The 19,113-nt window shown below is 32.3% G+C and overlaps 1 protein-coding gene across 1 annotated transcript in view; it reads left to right on the top strand.

Moving 5' to 3' along the window:
• Positions 1-19,113, top strand: part of LOC129809752 (TWiK family of potassium channels protein 18) — a 244,932-nt gene that overhangs the window by 110,404 nt on the left and 115,415 nt on the right. The gene's annotated exons all lie outside the window — the stretch shown is intronic.

The following is a 19,113-nucleotide window of genomic DNA, read 5'->3' as shown; positions in this document are numbered from 1 at the left end:
CTTATAGGTTCCCTATTATTGATATTATTCGTCGGAAAATACTCAAGATTAGGGAAATGCTTTCATGCTTCGTACACATTCTGCCTTCAATCACTTCATATTTCTTTAATGACTGAGGAATCTACGGCGATATATTTTAACAGAGAGTCTTAAGTCTTTAAAAGTTTTGTTTAATAAATGGATGGCATCTCTAATTATAATCTTTTTGGTTTCTAAAATATGTTTACAAACGAAAACTTATTGCGTATATACCTTTGTGTTTTATATTGACCTTAACTGAATATCCATTTATGTTAAGGTTTCTTTACAGTATTTTTGTACTAATTCAAATTGGGTCAGTTTCGCTCACACATGTGCAGATCATTCTTTTCGGAAATAGAACTTTCCAACTTAGCAGATGACTAATCTTGATATATCATCACGTTTTTAAGTCTTAAAGTTTTGCTTTCCATAAAGTCATCTTTAATTTTAAATTTACAACTTTTAATAATTAAAAATTAATTGAATTTACGTGTTACTCAAATGTCACCCCTGGAGACATTTTCCACATTAACTTTCAAAACCGACAGTGCAACCGAAAGCTCCAGATATTTGGTGAAACTTTTCCACTTTCCATTTAAATATCAGATTTACTCAAAGTTTCTGAATTTAACTGAAAACTACTAATGAATTTTCTTTGCCAGATTTTAATATCAAACCCCTCGTCAATTATATATTACAAATTTTCCTCATCAACGAAATATAGGTAAGAATCTTTCCATGGTGAAAAGTTTCTGAAGAAGCTCCTCGCCGGATTTTTTTCCCTTCATTATCCCAATCCCCATTGAAACTTCTGATTGGCTCCCTTTGACCGTGAAGTGGGTCAAATTGTAATTTGCAAGATTGATTTACACATAGGAAAACTTTCAATGTGAAATGTGAAGAATAAGTGCTTGCGGCAAATTGCGAGATCCGCGCTTTTTTCCTGCCTCATTGCATATGGAACGAAATTTTGCATTTTCGGTGCGCTGGGAAAAAGTTTCTTGAGGCCTCCTAATGAACCACGAAATCAACTTGTACGCGCTGCAGAAAGAGCTTCAAGTTGCCAAGAGGATGCTTTTGAGCTTTTTTTTTCGATGTAGCCTGTTTTTTGCTGGTAGCAAAGTTTTGCATCTCGTTTCGCGTGTGTCTCTCTTTTGGCATGAATAATGGATTCACCTGCAGATATTTCATGAAGTGGTAGAGAAGGCAAATGTATGAAAACACACAAAATAGTTCTTTTATGGTGTTTTAAGTGAACATAGAAGAGCATTTTCTCATTGACAAAATACTTTTCGTGCTCAGATGTTCTGCTTTTTGTCTCTGGTCTGGAGTTTATTTAGCACTTTTAGTGTCTGTCGCGATGCTATAAATTCTATTCAATTTATTATTAAAAGGTTAATGGAATGGATATTTTTACGATAAAGATCGGAAAGGGTGTCTCAATGCCATGTTTTATAGCATGATGTTCCAGAAAAAACATAGAATTTTAGGTACAAAGACATTTAGATGACAAAAAATGTTAATATATATATTTATTGATACCTGAGAGCTTTCAAAAAAGCTCTTGTTTGAAATTTCAATGAATCTAAATGAACAAATTTCAATATATCCAATATTTTGCATTATTATTTATTTTTATTTTTTATGATTTTAAACGAAATGTTCAGCCAAATTGACAAAATAACATTTCAAAAAAATTTCCTGAACTCTCAGAAAAGTCACAAGTTTAAATAATAAATTCAATCAAATAGACTTCAATTTTTTTTTCTTCCGAAAGCTTTACTTATAAATCTTCCATGAATGCGAAATGTAGTCTAATTCGAAAAGTTTTCGAGCTTTAAATAAAATGCCTTCAGAAAAAATTTCAACTTTGGTCGATATTCTATAAAATAATTTTAACAGATATTAATAATTCTTAACTTTTTTGAAAGTCATTTCGAAGATTAACCGGGCTTATTAAATACAGTTCAGCTTATGTAAGTAAAAAGGTTAGTATCTAGTAGTTCAGCGGTCTCGCATTTAGTATTTTAAAATCCAAAATTCTAATCAGAATAAAGGAATCAAGGAATCCACTATTAGAAATTATTGTTCTAGATGTTTCTTTGTATAGCGGTCAAAATTCTGAAAGTCACAATTCCGAAAACCAATATCTATCAAAATCAAAAGGCCAAAATTCCCGGACTCCAAAATTCTGAAAAGCCCAAATTCCGTACGCCAAAATCTTGAAAAGGTCAAAATCTATGAACTCCAAAATCCCGAAAGTTAAAATCTCTTAAAACCAAAATCCCTAAAGCTAAAATCCTAAAGAGGCCAAAATTCTAAATGGGTCGATATCGAAAAGCCAAAATCATGAATGGGCTAAAAATATCCATGGCCTAAATCCCGAAAAGGCAAAATCACGGAAACCAAAATTCCATAAATCTAAAATCCGAAAAATCAAAATCTCGAATTCTCAAAAGTGTCATATCCTACTCTCACGATAGCACCCGCGATTACTGGAGGCAAAAAACAATTTTCTGTGTTTTCGGAAATTATTCTACACATTATTCACAGTAAAATTTCGTCTCTTTCAGGATTTTATACCTTCAGGATTTTGGCTCTCGAGATTTTCGCTTTCGAGATTTTGGCTTTTCAGGGTTTTGAGTTTTTAGGACATTGGCTTTTGAGATTTTGGCTTCCGAGATTTTGGCTTTCAAGGATATTAGTTCTTCGGAGTTTTGGTTTATCAGGATTTTGATTTTTTAGGATTTTACAAGTGATTTTGGCTTTTGAGATTTTGGACTCCAGGATTTCGCATTTCAGGATTTTGCCTTTTAGGGATTTTGGTTTTTAGAGATTTTGGCTTTTCAGGATAATGCCTTTTTAGGATATTGGCTTTAGAGATTTTCCGGAATTTTGGCTTTTCAGGATTTTGATTTTTAGGATTGTATAAGAGATTTTGGCTTTTGAGATTTTGGCTTCCAGGATTTCGCATTTGAGGACTTTGCCTTTCTACAGATTTTGGCTTTTCAGGATTTTGACTTTTTAGGATACTGGCTTTCGGGATTATGGCCTGCACCCGTATTTTTAATGATCTCACAATTTCTAATAATGCTTCCTTAGAAAAACAATTGCATAGAATATTTTATGACGTGAGGAGAATGTCTAATTTAGAGTAACCTAATGTTTAGGCCCTTTAACAGTATTAGACCGTTCAGAAGCAGACCGTATTTAAAAGTAGACCGTTCAGCTTTTAAAGGTTTTCTTACTAAAACTATGAAAGGCCTTGTAAGTGCGAATAATCAGCAGATATTCGAAAATCCCTATTTTTTAAATTATTCGTTTCTAGAAAGCTTTAAAATAAATGTTTAATTAAGGATGCTCTTCTGCTCTTCATTAGCATCTTAGAAAATAACATTTTCGCACTTTTTATTTTGAGCATAAATGGATAACATGTTCTCATCTGCTACTCAATTTATTCCCAAAAGCAAATTCACTGAATGAGGATTTTTCCTTTAAAATTCTTTCATCTTTCAATTTCGAAATGTTTGATGGAATGAAAGTATCCTTTTCTATATGTAAATTACTCTTGTTTGCCTGAGGAAGTTGTCGACAGTGGTTGCCTTTGGATAAGGCACAGGATATATCCTAATGAAATCACTTGACTCATTTTTTATGAAGTCTCCTCGGACTGCGTTATCTACCATTGCCTGGAAAAGTTTGGAGTATCTCAAATTTGTCGCCGCAGGATATGAGAAAAAGTGGCATAGGACCAAAGAAAAAAAAAACGAAGGAACGAGAAAAAAATGAGAAAAGATCCAGTGTCAACGGCCAGGAATAGAAAATGAGAGAATTGGGGAAATTGTGAAAAACCGGCGCAATAGGATGGGATTAAGTTGAAAGAAAAGTGGAAATTTCATTAAATTGATGATTGAAGGAGATTCACGTCTCGAATCTGGGGAAATGATAAAAGATGTGGCAATTCAATCTCATCGCACTTTCTCGCTTCTTGACGCGAGGAGCGTGGCATGAAACCAATCAGGGGCTCCATGGATTTCTCTAGAGGTGGCAGGAGGAATGATCCAGGAGGTGGTTGGCCTCATGATTTCTCCAGAGCGTCTCTTTGCTGCGTTGTGAAAATGTGTCCAAAATAAATGGATCCAAACACCAAATCATAAATCATTCTGGCACACAATATCACACACACCCTCACGCAGATTCCTCCCAAGAAATCTGCTGAATGGGGTTGAGGGTAGGGGGGTATAGTCTGTGACCCAGGAAAGTGGTTAGTATTTAATGGGAACAATACACATGAGATACTACCAGCAAATACTCACAGGCTGTTGTCAGACGTTCATTATTTCTCCATACGCGCCTTATTTTGGGGTTCTTAAGACGTGCCAAATGGATATCCCTTTTCACACCACCATCTAATTCACAGATTATTCAATAATTAAATCCTCAATAACTCGCTATCCTCCTGGGGAATCACCACACACGACCGGTTGAATTTACAGCAAGCCCCAGGATTAAATATTTGAACGTGTAACTTCGTGACACCTCCTTAAATGAACACTCGTCCCCTATCACTAGAAAGTTATTTGATAGTTTTCACAAGGACGTGCTTATGAGATAGCTTTTTTGCCCAAGAAATATATTTGTCGACTCCAAGGGTGGAATTGCTTACACTTCTTTTGTTGAAAATAATCTCACAGAATCGATACAAATATATATCGTCGGTTGCGTCTACCTCTGTCGTATCTGCATTTGTTTTGTATCTGCATTCGGGACTAGCTACAAAACAGACAGACAACCCCTCTTGCGTGAAATGTTGACACAAAAGAAATGCAGATACGACAGAAGTAGACGCAACCGACGATATGCTACGGTTAACTATAAGTTCGTTCATTCGGTTAATCCAATTTCAAAAGTAAAATAAAATATTACTGAAAAATGATTTATTTCAAATTTAAATTTAAAGGTCAATTCAAGAATTATTTTTATTCAAAATTAACAAAATCTCATTTATATTTTTTAATTAAAAATTACTTAATTTTTTTATAAATAAATTATTAAATAAAACCAACAAATGGTGTGAACTGAGAAAGACCACATTAAAATTGAGGAAACGAAATATAGCTCTTCGCCGTTCCCCATTTGTCGCACTACATCAGACAGAACCTTATAAATATTAGTAAAATCTATAAAAATTTAATAGGGGAATGTTTGAATTTCGCAGCCTTTGAACACTTATTTTTGCTCTCATTTCCTAAAGCAAAAATTCTATTTTATTTATCGATGTTAATAAAAATAGGGTAAAGAGATATAAGTTGGACATAGTGTTACAAGTTGGACAATTCGCCGGTACAAGTTGGACATGGCTTTTTTTATTGATAAATACAGTACAAAATTTAAGCATAAGGAATCAAATTATAAAACTAAAGCATTAAGAATACACATATAAAAGAGAAGTACTAAATTTATCAAGAAAAAAGCCCTGTCCAACTTGTACTACTTTACCCTAGTTATTTGTATTGACTATAGTTTAAAGAATAGGATTTTCTCTGGTAAATAAGAGAAAAATTGAAATATTCAAAGGCTGCCGCATTCAATGGCAGGCCACTTTCCCCTATTCTCAGCTGTAACCGTAATTGTACGTTTTCCGACCCTTTGATCTTCAGTGACCTTAGCTCTTTCTTTAAAGAAGAATATTTTAATGAAAGAGACAAGACATCCCACGCAATACTTTTCGCGAATTCGAAGAGTATTTCACACTAAAACTATCGACCGTGTTTAGTCATTTTGCTATCGCGCTCGATTAAATGACAGACCGCGATAGATAAGACACTCAAGAATTTTTTCTTGGAAAAGAAGAAAAATATAGAATTAAATACTGGAAAATATATTACATGCATATTTTAAGAAATTCATAAAGTTTGATAGTGACATTGTACCGTTTATATGTGTTACGTTTATAAGGTTTTCAAACCAGTCAATTTAACCGGTTTTATGTTTAATGTTAAGGATTTATAAGAAAAACTGGAAAATTTCGGGGGAAATGAAGAGACAAGCAGATGGCTTGTCCTAGGAAAATCTTTCTTTATTTTTCTCTACCAATCATTTTTTATCACCAACATTATAGGATGTACCGTTTTTTAGATAAGTTTAATTAAATTATGTTTCCTCAAAATTGTTCAGCTTAAAATATTATATCTCAGAAATATTTATTTGGAATTTCCTTGATAACTGTAAATTTTTCGTCTCCCTGATCTACAATAACCCTAACTGTTTCCAAGAAGGATATGTAAAATTTCTATGAAGAATACAAGTCGTCCTAGTCATTCTTTTTACGGATTTGAAGCACATTTTAGAACTTATGAGGAAAACATGGAATATTTTAGGACAAATGAAGAGATAGGGGAACAGTTTGCCCTTAGGAAAATATTCTTACAGTTCTGCTCTATAAATTTTCCTTTCACACCAACATTCTAGAATGGACCGTTATAGAGATAAAACAGATTTTTTTTTAAATATTTCTACCAATTTCTGAGAGATCTTTATCTTAGCATTATTTCAGACACATAATATGATGGACCATTATTAGTTTCTTCGGGAGAAATTTTTAGGAGATCCTTATAGGAATAAGATAGTGTTCATCGTTTTACGTCCGATATTAGGCTGTTGCACAGTAACATGGAGTTTAGTTATTTACAAGGGTTTGAACAGAATCTTCTCAGGAACAACCTTCTCGATTCGAAGGTGTATAAAGGCCCCTACACATTGGGAGCAATTTCCGTCAAAATTGCATTTTTGACAGAATTTTTACTTTTACGTTTCTATCTATGGTACTGCAGACAATTTCCTTCAAAAAACCTATTTTTTAAGGAAATTACTCTCAGTGTGTAGACACCTTAAGAGAGAACTTACCTAAAACCGCGTTGGAAGTTCGAACGTTTAAACTGACGGGTAACAGAAAAGTGAGAATTCATCAAAAGGAACGTTTATTTCAATGAAATTGCAATTCAGACGTAATGTCTTCCTGAAAACCCACAAAACTATACAAAAATTCACTTTTTGCCGCAAACGTTTACACGCTGTTGTTGATATTGTTGACGATGAGTGTCACAAATATCGAAATTCGAAATGGCAGAACAATCAGCGCTAAAGCAGCGAGTATATGAACTTGCACTTTAGACTTCCGGTAAATTTTCGAATAGATTTGGCTTGGCTTTGGAGTGGCTTTGTCACTTCGAAAGGTTATTACTGAACACAGCCATTAAGTAGTTAAATGTTTTTGGTAAGGTAGTTTGAATCAGTTCTTAGCCATTATGAACCTGTAAATTCGTTTTTGATCGTTTTATAAAAGATGATTCAAAGATATAAAATAAATGTAAAACACTTTAAGAATTCCACAGAGGAAATGTAAATCGTGAATTCTTATCTAAATTCGAAATATCCCCTCAAGTTTTCGATTATGAAACCCCACTTATTCACCCTTTGAAAAAAAATCAAGTCATCTAGATAAACTTACACATATTCATTTTAAGCTATTTATTGTAAAGTTTCCACTTTAGCTTAGGGACTTTAAAAACTTTAATACTTTAAAATTAAAAAATCTTTGTCAAAGAATATAACCCAGTCTCTAACGACTGACTTACGGATTGAAAACTTTTGAATTTATCTCAGGATATAAAGAAATAATAATAAAATTTAAAACAGGATAAGAAAACAATTAGAAAGCAAAGCTCATTTTATTATGATTATTTCTAGCAGAGATTTCTTACTTTTAAAGCTTATTGCTCATAGCTATAGATATGAATCTCTAAAAGATACTAAAAAGAATCCGCAGTGTTGAAAAGATTATTTTTCTCTCAGATTTCTAATTGTAAGTATAAGAATTCAGTTTATAGAAGATGCAAAAGAAATCTGAGTTGAAATTCTCCTAATCCTCTCAAAGTTGGGAGAAAAAGCTCCCCGCTTTCAGAACTTGCAACTCAAGTGACGAGCGTATAGAATAGCGCCAAGACTTCCAGTTGGTCGAGTGTGACTTCCTTGGTGGATTGTGTTTCACTTCTTGTGTGAAGTAAAGTGGATAATGACGTTGTAAAATTTTCACTCTCTACACTCGAGAAGGTGACGGAAACGAGAAAACTTTGGTTAAATGTTACCTTACCCCTATACTGCACTATTCCTTCGTCGAGAACGCCATATGAAAATTAAATAACGTATATGCATTATTTATACACATAAAGTGTTCGCTTTTCATTATTATTGTTACGCGCATGGCTTGGATTTTTGCTTAAGGGCAAACAAAACTGCACTTCAGGAAATTAATAATTTTAAATTCCTTTTTTTTAACTTGGAATGCGCCCAAAAAATCGACAGAAAAATAATAAAAAGATTATCCAAGGATGGAATTCAAAGAGAAACTCGCGCTTGTTCTTCAACTAACTATAACTTCAAAGTGGTTGGGATACTTTCAGCCTCACATATGGATCGATTTGCTACACAAAGTTTTCAAAATTTTATTAATACATTCTCTGGCATCGAATCGTGGTGGGAAAAGTGGATGCTGTTCACAAGAGGAAATTCCTCATTCGAGAATGTATGCCAAAAACTGCCAAAGAACTTAAACTTTATGAAAATATTACATATGTACCGACAAGGGCTGAAGATGATGTGCATCACGTGATACTTTACCCATTCCAACCGCAAATAACACAAATAATGTGTTTGTGCGAAAAGCCATGATGTTGAGGGGCCAACAACGCAAAAAGTTTTTGATATGAAGTTAAAAATATAGCTACAACAGTTTGAAATTATATAATGTATAAAGTTTTAACAACAGATGGCATTGTGCTATTTTTTAATAAATTTCAGTCAAAATATAAATTTATTTAAAAAGTAGGGAGACGTGGGGCACCTTTGAATACGGGGCTGTTTTGAAATTGGGATTTTTCACATATTTTTAAATAAAATTGAGCCTTATTGTGATGCCCCACAATTCCCTTGTCATTGTTCTATAACAGAGCTAAAAATACTAAAGAATTTTCCTGATTGAAAAATCCTCTTAAATTTGGAATGCCAAAATATTTAGGTATAGATGGCGCTGTATTATGCTCCAAAAATATTGTTTATATTTAAATATTTATTGATTATTCATTTTTTATTGATAGCATTATAAATATGAAAAGTAGAAAATAACCATACAGAGGCTCTCGTGTTTACTAACATTTTCGACGTCAATTAAAAAAATATACATATATTTTATTTTTAAATTTTAAAAATATGAAATTAATGAAGTACCTTTCTTCCACGAGCTTTCAAATGAAATGTTAAAATATTTAGAAAATTTACTTTAAAACAAAAAATATTTTTGTTTTTTTTTTCTAATAAAGAAACTCTAGGAATCATAAGTTTGTAGCGGTCGTAGCGGTGTTCATTTCTAGTGAAAGATGCTTTAAAACACTATTTGTAAAAAAAAGGGACAGAAATTTTGATTCCATGATATTTTCTTTCCCAAAATCACGTGACAGAAGGATATTAAATTAAATTAAATTCCTAATAAACCAAAATCTGTTTATGGCAGATGTATTTTTCGTTCCCAATTCGGTGCATTTATAGTATTTGTCGCCTTGTTTTGCTTGATTTCAAATGGAATTTCCCACATTTCACTTTAAACTTACGGCTGATCATTTTTGGAATCAGCTATGCTCAAAACATATTTTGTAAGACCGATTGTCAGTATAAAATCGTTTTCTAACTACCACAAAAGTATCTCTTTGAAAAATTACATAAAAGCGGTTTCAAATCTCATGATACCTCCTACAAAAATTAAAACAAGTAGAAGAATGTTTCATCTAAATAATGATGTAAAAATTTTGTATCCGGATGTAATGTTTACTGTGCAAATAAGGCGTACGAAGGTGAACAAATTTTGTACATAGCTCAACAAACCGGGGGAACTTTGTAAAAATTTTCAATAAATTTTAACTTTTCTGCAGAGGATTCCCTATAATTTTGTGAGTTGAGATTACGAACCTAATCTTCCCGAACAGATGTAGAGTTTGGTAAAGAGAAAAGCCATTCGAAAAGCCAAAAAAAAGACTTTCTTACTTCTTGACAATTCCGCAAGGTGGCTGAGGTACATCCTGTTCGAATTAAGTGTTCAAGTGTCAAAATATGTCGGTATTTACATTGTTGTGAGGAAAAAAGCAGAACAACGACGCTTACTTACTTGTCCCATTATTTAATCACTTCATAATCACTGAGTAACTCTTTTGCCAGCATTTTAGTGTGATATTTGATCAATTTTCCCCATCTTATTCGAAAATTTAGTATGAAAATTCGAAATTGAATTTGAATTATTCGAACATCAACGACTTTTCGTGCAAATAGAGTTCCATTTACCTTTTATCCAAGACACTATTGGAGAATCAAAATCTACTTGTGTTTACACCCAATAAGTATAAGAGATTTTTTTGACATATTGGTATAATTGAATCCGTTTGTGTGACAATTGTTAAAAAAAATCCTGAAACTTAGACTTTATTTTCTGTACGAAGCTTCTATGGTTTCCCCTATAATTTCATTTGCATACTTTAAAATATGTATTCGCTCTTTAGCAATATAATATTTTCAAAATCCTTCAAGCGAAAACCCGGAAAATCATTATGCATCATCCTAATATTTTGTTCAATTTAGAGATTTTGTAACCCCTTGCTGGAAAATCGTTCCAATGTACCAAACCAAACATAAATGACATAAATAGAGAGAATATAGTGCTGCTTTTGTTGTAAACAATTTCTCCTACTTTATGTCTCTATCTGTATCTCTTTTGGTGGATTCCGAGTCACTGAGGCGTGGGGTGCAATAAAAATGGTATAAAAGTTGAAACTTTAGCACAAAATGTGGCCAGATCACAAACACTAATAGCTATTTCTCCACAAAAAAAAAAGAATAGTAAGGGCACCATACGAGAAATCCTCAACGAAATAAAAGGATTAAAGCGGAAATGTGAAAAATTCTCGTCCATGTATCTGAAAAACTTTAAAATTCCCTATCAGAGGTTATATAGAGAGTTCTGTTTTCCTCTGGTGATGAAGCACAAGACAGCATTTTACGATCGGACTACATTGAGGAAAGCAGGGTTTTTCTCAATTGATTCCGGGAAGACAAAGAAGGGCAGCAGTAAAACGTTACTTCTTTTATGTAAGAAAATTCATCCACAAGGCGTCAATTTTCTCCATGACATCAACAAATTCATACACCATTTGAAATTAAAAACCCATCAAATTTTATTGCTTTCGATAGTAAAAAAAAATTATTTCCATACCCCATGCTCCTCACGTGACCCAATTTAGCGGTAGTGTGCCCTCCTCGATGCACGATGGAAATTAAAATGAATTTTTTACAGTAAAAAAGTGCCACGAGCACAACCCATAAAATCACACAGAACAGTATTAGTCCTTTTTTGTGGATAATATCGTGGGTGTAAAAGATGGGCGACATGCTAATTATAATTTATTATTAAAAAAGAGTGCATTTATGAAAATGCCCTGGAAGGGGAGAGGCGCCTGGTGGAATGCCAATCCCGCTTTTATCTCACTTTTTACGATGCGATTGAGCACGGAATTGGTAGTATTAAAATGATTAAAATACTAAAAGTAGTGTGTAAAATATTAGCAGCTATAATTCAGCAATTTCTCATCTCAATAGCACTCTCAAGCTGTGATGGATGTATTAATGTTATTATTCATAAAATGTGTGATTTCCTAAGAATAGCAGCATGTCTGGATTTTCATGGAATATATACCTCCAGGAGAAAAATAGGTGGAAATTACTAATAAACTATTTATTTTTCCGAAATATCCCAACGAAGGTATTTACAAATATTGTGTGGTTATACCACAAATTTAATGCGTAATTCGCAGAGGATACAAAGCAATGTCATTTGGTAGGGACGTTAAACAAATATCACGAAATTTTATTTGTTATCGACTTTCATGGAATAAAAAGGGGTTTGTTACGGCAGATGCTAAAAAAAATATTATTCCACATGTCTGAATCAGGATTGTGTACATAAAGTAATTTATAATTTGATTTTTAATGTTGAATTATGAGGAAAGGATGTTTTTGTTTTCAAAATGAAATCAACAATGCTACGGGATCTGAAGTTTCATTTTCTGGTCCACATTTTTTGATATTTTTTATACGTCACACACAGATAATTATAGAATTTCATAAAATATCATATTTCAGTCCCACCTCATGCCATTATTATTGACTAAAGTTAAAGTCTACCGTAAGGCAATGATCATGTGGAGTTGAAGCCACTTTCTTCTTCTTTGTGCTCGTGACCGTTACACAAAATATCTTAAAAATGAGAAGTTCTATCGTATATTATGATTGGTACTGTTTGGAGGGATAAATCTAAAATACAATTTCCCTCAGAAGACTGTGAAATGAGACCAAGATCAATTTATGAATTGGCTTCAAATAACTCCATATAAAAAATCCACTGGCAAGTTGTCCCCCTGGTCTACCCAATCGCAGAATGTAACGATATTAAAAAATTTTTCAAAATGAAATAAATAACTTTGTGTGAATAGAACATAAATAAACAGATCATCACTTCATGTATTTTGAATATAAAGCTCTTATCAGTTAGTGAAACGTTATGAGCATTGCAGTTATGCTCTAACAACATGTGAATATAGCTCTAATAATAAACTGAGATACAATACATACATATTTGAAATCAATATATATTTTGGTAAATATTACTTGTTTAATGGCCTCTACACATTGGGAACAGTTTTCGTTCAAAATTGTATTTTTGACAGAATTTTGACGTTTCCACCTGCAGAAGTACAGACAATTTCCTCCAAAAATCATTTTTTTTATGAAAATTGCTCCCAATGTGTAGAGGCCTTAAGAATGGCTAAAGAATAATCAGAATTTTAAATAGAAAAACTTTATTTTGGTCAGTAGATATTTTAAGATGTTTAGTAAAGTACTAATATTTTATTGCTCGAACTCAAAGAGAATGCAGTTATATTGATCTACTATATTTTTTTCAACTCGTGACACGAATGAAGCCAAACGGTATGAGATAACGGCTTCTGGTCTTCGACGACCCTCTCCCCATAATTTCTTAATAATCAAATTTTTATTTTATTTCTTTTAGCAAACGTGGTTATTTTGCTTGTCAAACAAACTTTTTAAGATAAGTTAAAACGAAATTAGTTTAAATGTCATACTGAAAAAAAAACTAATTTTACTAACCAATTCTGCATTTTACTGATTAAAAAATTTACTTTGCCATATTTTATGATATTTTTAGTGTTTATACGTCAAAGAGAGGGAGAGGTATATAAAATAAGTTTTTTCTCGAGTTATTTGTGGTTTTTAAGCTTAAACTAGATCCAAATCATCTCTTGAGTCCGGGTGTCAAGATACATATTCGTTTTTATTTCGTACTGTAAGCTCTGACGGAGCTCGCCAAAATAATATTAAAAACTTATAGAGGGAAATTGGAGGCATGAAAGTATCAGACATTTTTCACATCATAAGAGTGAGCCATTTACGGCGACTGATACTCACTTACTTGATACTGAGGATAGTTACCTAACCGTAAGGGCTCCAGAGCAATTTTTTAGCACCCATAAGGATGATAGGAGTTGGGCGTATCAAAAAATTAAATGATTGGGATCAGTGGGTTGCGGCCGTCCACTGGGTTGACACTTACATTTAATTTTAAGTTACAACAATTGCTAAATCCGTAAATCGCTGTCGTATCTCCCATGTGTCTTATCCGATAGATTCCCTCCTTTCCATATAATCCAGTGATAAATCACTTACTGAACTAGAAAAAGATCGCTTAACACGACAAAAGACTATAGGCAAAGACGAAGCCGTTCCGTTGTTTGGCTTTAGAAGCTTATCACCATCGTTGAGACGACGGCGGACGCATGATATGGGGGGTCAATAAAAAGACAAATGATGACAAATAATTACAATTATTATTATTATTATTTAGGGTATTAAGGTAGTCTTAAGCAGACCCAGGCAATGCGGTTGATCCGTCTATTCTACGGATCCACTTCATTTGATAGAGCTTCATTGTGGTGTCCTTAAAAAAGAACACCAAATAAATTATATTCTCAGCTATCGATATTTACTTAATCTAACAGACAGATTTATCGATACTATCGATTCGATAGTGTGGAAAAGTTACACGGTGCGACAAAATTTACCTTTTTGTGGGTGTCTTTGACGAGAGTGCCAAAAATTTTTAGAGGGTCATTTAAGGACCTCAAATCTGCAATCCGTTTGTCCGGGTCACCTCTAGATTTTTTTGGAAAAGCATTTTTTGTTTTTTGCTGTTTTATAAAATTCAAAAATTCATATCTCCGGTTCTAATTATCCGGTGGTAGTCACATAAAGCTAAACTGACGCGTAATTTCATCCTCTATAACTCTTGTGAACATATCAAGCACCTACGATGAAATTAAAGTATATTTTTTAAAAAATTTTTGAAAAAGGGCACCTAAAATGGTGCATTTTTCTGTGTTTTTTCCATCTTCTAGTAATTTTCCCACTTTAATAGAGCATTTTATATGTCAAATAACTATGCCTAAAAGTTAGAGAATTTAATATTCTTTCATTTTCTTTTGGTTTGAATTTTCTATCTTAATTTGTTTATTCACAATAATTTCTTGAAAATAAAGTGCATTATTATAAAAATAAAATCTCTTATTATATATAATTATTTGGTATCTTTGTCTAACCTACTACCCCGGCTTTTTATTTTTTATAATTAACTATCAACAGCACATCATTTTCAACTGTTTTGAACTCTTTCAAGCCCTTATCCCTATTGGAGTCGTGGGCCCATGACATATTGGTCCGTAAATTACTAAATTTTGTTAATAAAAAAAAACAAATTAGCCAGTAGATAATTCAAAATGACAAGAATTTCTGTAAAAAAATCTTTGGTCTATTAAAAGTTACAATGATTCATAACTTTTTTAATCTTCCCTTTTCCTTTAACTACCATTTTTCATTTTTACTGAACATTTTTTCCAAGATGTTTCCCAATTTGCTGCAGCCCAATACAAATCAATTTAATTTTTTTTTACTATTATGAAGCCAATTAATACAGACCAAATATTTTTTAATCTGAACAATAATATTATTATTTCTTTACTGTCATCTAATTTCTAGCAGTTCATTATGAATTTGCAACTGATATTCGTGTCAGTTTGAATGTTCTACTGACTAAATCCATCATGTCCAGTTCAAATATATTTTTTTACTGGAGCAGCCGAATTAATTGACCAAATTAATTGAGCCTTTCAATTAACCAAATGTCTGGTTTACTAGCAGATTTTTCCAAAATGTTTAGGTGCTGCACAAATGGTTACAATCCTATGCCAATTAATATAATAAACATAATAAACGAACCACTAACATTGAATGGAAATAAATACATATGCGTTCTAATAAAAAGCTTACAATTTCCAGTTGGTAAATAATATTATTGTTTCCACCTCTAAATATAGTAATCCAGAGTGAACATCTGTCGCCAAAAGTGCTAAATGACTTCGGAAAATTCCATCAAATTGGAATTTTATGTGCAAAAATTCTGTGCGGGATTTTTTCCCTGTTACAGCCAAATGCGTTGAGTGGGCAAAATCACAAAAAGCTCAATTGTTTTGAGTTTCCCACATTCCTCTCGTGCTTTTCAAATGTTAGCTCTTGAATATGATCATATAGGGTAGAAATTAATATGTTTTGAAATCCAGCACCAGTTATTGCATTAGCTGAAAACTAGTGATGAGTTGCACAGCAAATATTTGGTATTGGAGGATATAAGCCAAACAAGGAAAAAGTAGAGAAGCAAGAAATTTGCTCTGAAAGTCTGCTATGGAAAAACTTTTTTGATTAAATTATTTCTCTCAGCTTAATAACACCGCATATTAGACCATGGTATCCAAACTCTCTAATATCTCTGTGTTATCATGTATGAGTCTCGAAAAGCATGAAAATTACCCTTTTGTGTTCTCATGAGTATCATTTCTTTCGTTTTCCTTTCAACCACAATTTTCTGTTTTTGATTCAACTTTGATAAAAGGCACTTACTGTTTCCAGATTAATACCCACATCTTTCGATTTACACTGATTAATTCCCATTGGAACATGAATTACAAGAAAAGTCAATAAACAACTAATTCCATTTCAAAAGTACAGCGAAAATTTTAGAAGATTCCCTCAAGCATTGATGATTATTGACTAACATCAACGGGATGCTTTCAATTATAAAACGAACTCAAAATTAACTCATCAAACTTGGAATTGTATTAAAGTCATCATGCTTAAAAGCTAAAAAAAACACTAATCATCATAATTAAAAAGAAATTGGTTAGCCGAGACACATGCCACACTATCTAAATTCACTGCACACACTCTGATTTTTTTTATTGCTGTAACACAAAAAAGAGTAATTATGCATTTTGTCTAACATAATTTAACATCTATATCGTTAAAATACCCTGTAGATTTTAATCTAAATTTTGTTGACAATAAATAGTAGAGAATGTTTATCCAATACACAAACCAAGTATCAATTTTATCTCAATGTTAAATTTCCACGTCTGACAAAATCCAATAAAAAAAATAATATATGAACGAAATAAAAACATATTGACTATTTTAATGTGACAATAAAATGCCATGATAATTGAATTTTTGGACTATTAAGTTTCAGATAAAAATAAATTAAAATAATTATGCAATAAGTGAGAAATGTACTTAAACTATATTGCAAAAATAAATGATATTTTCTATTAGAAATAACAAACGCAGAAATGTCACAAATATACAAATTCTATAATAAATAGTAATTTTAAACAATAATCCTTATAAAATCCAAGAGTTAATTGAAAGAGATAGTAATGCCTAATGCCCAACGCACAATAACTTTTGTTTGTAAACATGTTTTCAAAATTATCTATGAGAGAGAGCGAGATGACTAGATCTAGATTTCATTCACTCTCACTGGAATGTCAAAAACATGTTTACAAAACAAAAGTGATTGTGCGTTGGGCATAACGCACAATAACTTTTGTTTTGTAAACATGTTTTCGAAACTATCTGTGAGAGTGAGCGAGATGACTAGATTTAGATCTTACTCACTCTCACTGAAGTGGAAAAAAAAATATAATTGCAAAACAAAAGTTATTCTGCGTTGAGCATAAAGCGTTCCATGCTTTCCATAATACTCGAAGTCGAAACTTTGACTGTACAGACTGTAACCGATTTATACATCACACAAAAGTTAATTACCCTTTTATTACCGGTTAATAACCGATTATAACCGTTTTAGACTTGTTAGAAATTCCAAGACCTTTCCAATCAGCCCGAACGATACATTTATTTTTAACTAAAAGTTAAATTTTACAAAGGTTTTCGTTTGAAATTTCAATTATTTTTTCTAAAATGTAATTTTATCCAATTCACTTACCATAAATCAGGGTGGTCTGATACTTTAGCATGGAAATGGGATACAGAAAGCCCGCAATACCTTTGGTTTATACAGAACCATTGAACTATTGAAGCTTAATGACACAGTAATTGTGAACTATACCAAGTCCTAAAACTTAAGATAAATCTATTAATCTACCTTTTAAGTATTGTTTTTCTTTTGAATTTTCAATATTTTCTTGAATAACATTTAATAGAACGTAAGAAAATCCTTTTTTGTAAAAAAAAAATTGGGAAATTGATTATTATTATTATTAATCGTACCGAGACACTTTATTTACTACGTACTTCACGGGGAAGAGAGTTATAGAGGGCAATTCCTTTTACACAGACTGCGGTAAAAAGATCTTGCTCTGCCCTAGGCACTAAATATCATTGTCAAGAGGGAAGCCAGGTAACCAGGTGATCCATTTGTCACCAAGCGATGTAGAAAGAAAAGGACATGCATTTGAAGGAAGAACGGTAAATCTCAACCAACAAACACATCCCTATGAGGGTAATGTGATAATGAGTTATTTTTAATCGTTTAATTTATTATCTATAAATTTTATATTTTTGTAAGTCATATGCGTGAAACTGCCCCACTCTCTTCTAATAATAATGACAAGAGAAAATGGTAAAGCGACCATCAAAGATCAGAATTCTAGATATCTTTTTTTTAATACTCAAAAAATATTTTAAATATTTAAAGGTTTTTTTTTTTAATTTGAGAAAGATAAATCGATTATGGATACTTTACCGATTAATTGCCAATTAAGTCTTATGTTGCCGGATTGGAATTTTAAGGCCTTTACAAAATATATAAATTTAAGAAAATCTGTTGAACAGTTGGTTCTTCAAAATAGTTTAACTTTGACTTTAGAAAATTCATTATCGAAAAGGGTTCCGGTTAAAGGTATTGATGAAATATTCTCCTTGACTAAGAACATAAAATATAGTAGTTAGTTTTAGTAAAACATGGTTATGAACTGGTAGGAGCGATTCCGGATAAAAGGAAAAAAAAACCCGGAGATAATAATGCTCACTTATGGGGGGTCACCGAAGACCAGAACTCAATATCTCTTACCGTATGCGTTAGACTGCCTTCAGACTACAGGTTTAGCCTAGTTTTCGAAGGTCTCAAAATCCTAAATAGCAACCAATTTAATTTATTCATCTGATTCAAATAGATAAATTTCCCTTACTAGTTCATTTCTAAGTCAAAATTTTCCAAAAAATTTCGACTAATAAGAAATTATAGAAGTTGAGCCTTATGAGTAAGCCTTAGGTCTGAATCCCGTATTACAGACCGGTGGCAAGCCCAAAAATAGTAGATTATATGATTGCTTTCCCGTTGCTTTAGAGCAATTCAATGGACTTTTCCGTTTAATTTATTTCTTAAACAAGGATAGGGTTATCAATCTGAAATCCTATGTGGATTTAAGTTCCCTGAAGCTTATTAAAGGTAATTCGATTCTTTGGTATCTTTTAACCCATTCCGTTCTAAGTTTCAGCAAGTTATGACTATCTTTAGCTTAAGGTATTTTCAGTATTATCGATTTTATGTTTTTGCGTGCAGTACACATT

This window comes from Phlebotomus papatasi, chromosome 1 (assembly GCF_024763615.1).
Source record: "Phlebotomus papatasi isolate M1 chromosome 1, Ppap_2.1, whole genome shotgun sequence".
Lineage (NCBI taxonomy): Eukaryota > Metazoa > Arthropoda > Insecta > Diptera > Psychodidae > Phlebotomus > Phlebotomus papatasi.
The sequence above is the reverse complement of the archived record's forward strand: the minus strand, read 5'-3'. Positions and strand labels throughout refer to the sequence as shown.